Raw genomic sequence first — 6,701 nt, 5'->3', positions numbered from 1 at the left:
CCGAAAAAGAGGGACTTCGCCGCGCAACGCGCGGGGGAAATCTCTAGTTAAATATTATAAATGAAACAAATAACTACTAGCTTGGTCTTGAAGCAACAATGCATACCTTACAATGGTTTTGGGTTATAGTTTCACTTCAAACATGAGGAAACATCAGGTGAAAAAAAAATAGCCGTTACACATTTGTTAAACTGTAACAAAAAATCAAATGAAATAACAAACTCCAATTAGTGTGAATCTCATAAGTTTTCTAACTTCAGAATATTAACTTTACACACTAAAATCTAAATTCCTATAACCATTTTAGTAAACTATTTTATGTGCTTAAGCTTGGTTGAGATTTATTTTTAGTAAATTCATGATTAAAAGTGAATAAAGCATGACTATAAATAATAAGAATAATAATAATAATAAATACTTTATAATAAAATCATTTCCAAAACTTCATTATTAGTCCACCCTCCTTTTACCAACGGCTATACGACCTTTCAAAAAAAGAGCCCACCAATTTCTCAATGGCTTAGGTTATTCATACACCAAAGAGGTTATTCACACACCAGGAGGGCCTATACGAGTCGTATAGGGCCTATACGACTCGTATAGGTGTAGTGTCAAGTCATTTTCGGTCAGGAGTGTCAGTTTTCATTTATTTGCATCGTATAGCCCCTATACAAGCCGTATAGGGCTATACGACTCGTGTAGAGTCTGTTTGACTCGTATAGTATGTTTTTTTAGATTTTTTTAAAATTACAAAATATTAAAAATAACATCCAAGTTGTTTACAAAATAGAAACACGTAATTTAAAAGTAAATATTTTGCTATATACATAAAAACATACGAATGACATGGACGTTTTTGGGTAACGACTTTTTATATGTGGTCATGCAATCCATTTTGGTTAACGACCATGTGAGTTATCTAAGCTTTTGAAATATAACTGCCATAAAAATAATTACGTTTGGAGGAAGAAAAACTGATACCTGGCCTGTACGGGTCGTATACCATTTATACGACTCATATAGACCATAAAATAATTATAAATGGTCAAAGTACAGCTGACGTGCAGTCTATATGAGTCGTATAGACCCTATACGGCTCGTATAGGGTCTATACGAACAAGAATATCTATACGACTCGGTCTATACGGCTCATATAGACTGCAAAATGCTGCCACACTGTCACATCCGTACGCATGTGAAGAGGTAGGTCCCAGCAGAGCCCAGTTGAACTCGCAAGACTCACCTTGAAGAGGGACGTCTGCGCAAAGACCAACTGGTTCCGCAGGACCCACCATGCTCAGAGAGATGAAAACCTTACGCGCATACGCCAGCTGTTCCCGCAAGAAAAGCCTCCCAATGGTGAAGTACCCCGCCTGTTCCCGCAGCTGCGGATACAAGCCATCAGCGGAGGCTACACGCACAAGGCACTAACTCTCAATAATTCAGTAACGTCACCTGAAGAAGGAATGAGCAAGGCGGGAATACTCCCGCCCAAATGAGCCCGTCCGTACGCTTTTGGAGGATCTTTTGTACTATACCTACCAAGGTATGGACAAAACAGACAAGATCTGACCAAAGCAGCCCATAAACCAATCACAGGGTGACAGCTCACTGACAACAGTACGACGAGGAGCACGCTCTAGTACAAAATGTCACTATCAGCCGCTGCCTACTCACCAACCCTTGTCGTGGCACGTACATAGCCTGCAGTTGGTGGAAAAGGAATAGTACACAGCCGGCCATGTCACTATCAGCCGCTGCCTACCACCAACCACCAGCATGGCACGTGCGTAGCCCACAGTTGGTAGAAAATGAATATTATACAGCTGGCTGTACCTGCTTGGAAACCTACCTTCGGCTATTAATACTCCAACACCTTGGAACGGTATCATGGACTCATATACTCTCATATACTATCTTAAACCATCACATATCTTATCTGCTCTAGCTATTTCTCTTAATATACATTTATATTCAGAGCAATCTAGTCTGATTCTCACGCCGGAGGGTGGTCACAAGGAGGTACCCCCCCTTCTCAGTGACGAGTTCACGTTGTCTGTTTTGCAGGTCATCAGAAGAATAACCATCTTTGCCGGACCTAACCCTCGTAGGAAACATCTACTTGACCCTAAGATTATCCGTAATCTGCCGGGGTCACTTAGTGTTTCTTCATTGGCGCCATCCGTGCATAAAAGTTAGAACTAATTTTCTCAGTTTTTTCAAAACCTCTGGAAAGATGGTTAAGGTTACTCCGGTGCCAAGGCCAGCGAGTGACCAAGAAACCCCGGTAACCACAACCCCAGCTACTGGGGGAACACCGGCGAGTACACAATTTTTACGAACACTACCCCGGTTACCCAAGCCGGGGCAAGTGCAGTAAACAATCCATCACTGGGATTCACCGATACCCAGTTGGAGAGACAACAGACGAGGCTCCCCCGCCAAACACTTGATCAAGTTTAAGCGTGGGCGGAAGCACGTCAGAAGGAATTCCAAGCTGAGTTGGATGAACGCTTACGTTCACTCCAACAGGCTGACGAGTTCGGAAACACTCGACAACAGCTCAACATTAGCAATGAGTGCGAGTACTTGGATAATGATTGGGAGGAGTCCGACAGTGACGCAAACCCTCGTCATAGGGCGAAAGGGAAGCGCAAGGAAACGGACTTCCAACCAAGAAGGGATTTTGGAGAAACCTTCAAACCAAGGAACGCGGGGGGAAATCCACGTGACTTCTCCAAAACCTTTAGACCAACTGTAGCAAATGCGGGAACGTCCAAATTTGCAAGGGACATTGCGGAAGCAATTGCCCCGAAAAGTGCCAAACAAATGTCCAACATAGGCATATATGATGGTATATCTGACCCAGACGATCATTTGAACAGATTCATAGCGGGGGCAACCGTCAGCAATTGGACGGAACCCACGTGGTGTTACATGTTCCAAATGACGCTTGTTGGGGCAGCCAGAGCGTGGTTCGACCGTCTACCGGTCCACCACATCTACGATTGGGCAGACTTCCAGCAAAAGTTCAGCCAACACTTCAGTCAACAAAGAAAGTATATCGAAGAGCAATGGACGATCCTCAACTGCATCCGAGAGGAAGATGAGTCTTTACTAGACTTCATCACGCGCTTCAATTCAAATAAGCTAAGTCTGGGCACTATTAGCGAAGATCTTGTCCGCGCTGCTTTCATCCAGGGCGCGGAAGACCTAGAGCTCATCCGCACCTTAACGGGTAAAGATGGCATGCCATCCACGTGGGATGCTATCATGACAACGGCTAAACGCTTCGCGGAAACGGAAAAGCAACTGGGTAGAGATCTTCCCCAGAGCACAAACCTCTACACTCAAAAGACAAGAGAAAATAACGTCCTTACCGCCCGACAAAACAAAAAGAGGAAGCTTGGTATTTGGCAGTCAAGGGTAAACTTTGACACCTCATCCGGCTCGCACCCTCGGTTAGGCGGAAGGGATAACATGCAGTCGTCGAACCGGAACTCCAGATGGACGCCACTCACCAAAAGCGTCACCGAAATATTTGCCACCGAGAGGCTCCCATGGCCAGAGGCTCCAATAATCCGACAGCGTCCAAACGCTGATCAAAGCAAATCCTGTGACTTCCACAGGACAAAAGGCCACACCACGGAGGAATGCGTAGCCTTGAAGGACGTCGTCGAAGCATTCGTCAGAAATGGGAAACTCACTCACCTCGTGGCGTAATGGACGCTAAGCAGGCTAATGCGTGTAAAACCCCAGTTGGGGAAAACACGGATGAAACTGCAGCTTCAATGTTGGAGACTACATACTGCGTAAACAACGAGATTCCGAACCAGGTGCATATCGGCTCGAAAGGCTCGATGACACCCCCATCCCAAGAATATGGAAGGGAGCTCAATTACACAGGCTGCATGTAGATCAATTCCAAACTTGTAAAGAAAAGGCCTAGAGCCACTTCTAATGGAAATGATTCTCCTTATCACATTGACGCTGATGGTCTTACATTTATACTTATGATCTGACCACACTGATATGCCGGTATTCACCGCATAAATAAGTGGGGAAGTAAGTCGTTGCGTGTGGAATGCGGCAAAACCCGCATAAACACAAAAAACGGCAAAAATTTCTAAGGAAAAGATGAGGAAAACCTTCACGCAGGTCAGTTATAGGTGAAGTTTGGTCATCCCACTAAATGAAAGTGACGGTCCTACCCGCACAACCATGATTGAGGAAACTGAACATTAACCTATTGACAACCGCGCGTCGAAAGGTTAACTTATTCAAAACACTGATATGCCGGTATTCACCGCATAAATAAGTGGGGAAGTAAGTCGTTGCGTGTGGAAGGCGGCAAAACCCGCATAAACACAAAAAACGGTAAAAATTTCTAAGGAAAAGATGAGGAAAACCTTCACGCAGGTCAGTTATAGGTGAAGTTTGGTCATCCCACTAAATGAAAGTGACGGTCCTACCCGCACAACCATGATAGAGGAAACTGAACATTAACCTATTGACAACCGCGCGTCGAAAGGTTAACTTATTCAAAACACTGAGATGCCGGTATTCACCGCATAAATAAGTGGGGAAGTAAGTCGTTGCGTGTGGAAGGCGGCAAAACCCGCATAAACACAAAACGGCAAAAATTTCTAAAGAAAAGATGAGGAAAACCTTCACGCAGGTCAGTTATAGGTGAAGATTGGTCATCCCACTAAATGAAAGTGACGGTCCTACCCGCACAATCATGATAGAGGAAACTGAACACTAACCTATTGACAACCACGCGTCGAAAGGTTAACTTATCCAAAACACTTGGAAAATTGCTAAGTTAAACTAAAGTATGCACGAGCGAATCATATATTGTTTATGAGGCAAAACAAGTGCCAAATTAAACTATAATATGCATGAGCAAGTCATATAACGTTTATAAAGCAAGTCATTAAGTGAAAGTGACGGTCCTACCCGCACAAACATTTATATTTAAAAAAGATTCAAAGATTCAAAAATAAGAGGGAATATACCCCCTTACCTTGGTAACCAAGAAACCGTAAGACAAGTGCGGGTACAGTGTCAAGGCGAAACCCTTCACATACTTAGCACCTGCAGGGAATTGAAGCCAAGATACCTTGGTAACCAAGAAACCGTAAGACAAGTGCGGGTACAGTGTCAAGGCGAAACCCTTCACATACTTAGCACCTGCAGGGAATTGAAGCCAAGAATACCTTGGAAGTCAAGTAACTATAAGACGAGTGCGGGTACAGTGTCAAGGCGAAACCCTTCACATACTTAGCACTTGCAGGGAATTAAAACCAAGAAGGATCTTCTGGGCCATGCTTGTGGAAAGGGAAATAACATCCCCGCATAGCGAGAACGTTGAGAACTAGATTGTTTGAAGCTCCAAGATGGAATTGGTTGTTTAACATAATTGATCACTATGTCTAAAACTACCAAAACCTCGTGGAGAATCTACACAAGTGAAACTCAACGCTCCTGACTTGCGAGGAGGTTACACACCTACCCGCATCATACCCAAAGATCAAGCAGAAAAGTCGGGAATTTCTGCACGTGACATTAGGGAAACCGCGGGAAGAATCCCCACGGACAACCTTAAAACTAAAAACCCTTTTCAAAACCCCTTGCTTAAGTCCAAAAGTTCACCTCACTTATTAACAATTCATGAGAAGAACATTAGACTAGGGGGACTTGAAGAGGTAGGTCCCAGCAGAGCCCAGTTGAACCCGCAAGACTCACCTTGAAGAGGGACGTCTGCGCAAAGACCAACTGGTTCCGCAGGACCCACCATGCTCAAAGAGATGAAGACCTTACGCGCATACGCCAGCTGTTCCCGCAGGAAAAGCCTCCCAATGGTGAAGTACCCCGCCTGTTCCCGCAGCTGCGGATACAAGCCATCAGCGGAGGCTACCCGCACTAATAGTAAGGCTACACGCACAAGGCACTAACTCTCAATAATTCAGTAATGTCACCTGAAGAAGGAATGAGCAAGGCGGGAATACTCCCGCCCAAATGAGCCAGTCCGTACGCTTCTGGAGGATCTTTTGTACTATACCTACCAAGGTATGGACAAAACAGACAAGATCTGACCAAAGCAGCCCATGAACCAATCACAGGGTGACAGCTCACTGACAACAGTACGACGAGGAGCACGCTCTAGTACAAAATGTCACTATCAGCCGCTGCCTACTCACCAACCCTTGTCGTGGCACGTACATAGCCTGCAGTTGGTGGAAAAGGAATAGTACACAGCCGGCCATGTCACTATCAGCCGCTGCCTACCCACCAACCACCAGTATGGCACGTGCGTAGCCCACAGTTGGTAGAAAAGAAATATTATACAGCTGGCTGTACCTGCTTGGAAACCTACCTTCGGCTATAAATACTCCAACACCTTGGAACGGTATCATGGACTCATATACTCTCATATACTATCTTATACCATCACATATCTTATCTGCTCTAGCTATTTCTCTTAATATACACTTATATTCAGAGCAATCTAGTCTGATTCTCACGCCGGAGGGTGGTCACAAGGAGGTACCCCCCTTCTCAGTGACGAGCTCACGGTGTCTGTTTTGCAGGTCATCAGAAGAATAACTATCTTTGCCGGACCTAACCCTCGTGGGAAACATTTACTTGACCCTAAGATTATCCGTAATCTGCCGGGGTAACTTAGTGTTTCTTCAGCA

Source organism: Bidens hawaiensis, unplaced genomic scaffold (assembly GCF_021521415.1).
Source record: "Bidens hawaiensis isolate Kalapana, Puna unplaced genomic scaffold, B.hawaiensis_p1.1 tig00003644_1, whole genome shotgun sequence".
Taxonomy (NCBI): Eukaryota; Viridiplantae; Streptophyta; class Magnoliopsida; order Asterales; family Asteraceae; genus Bidens; species Bidens hawaiensis.
Note: the sequence above shows the minus strand (reverse complement) of the source record.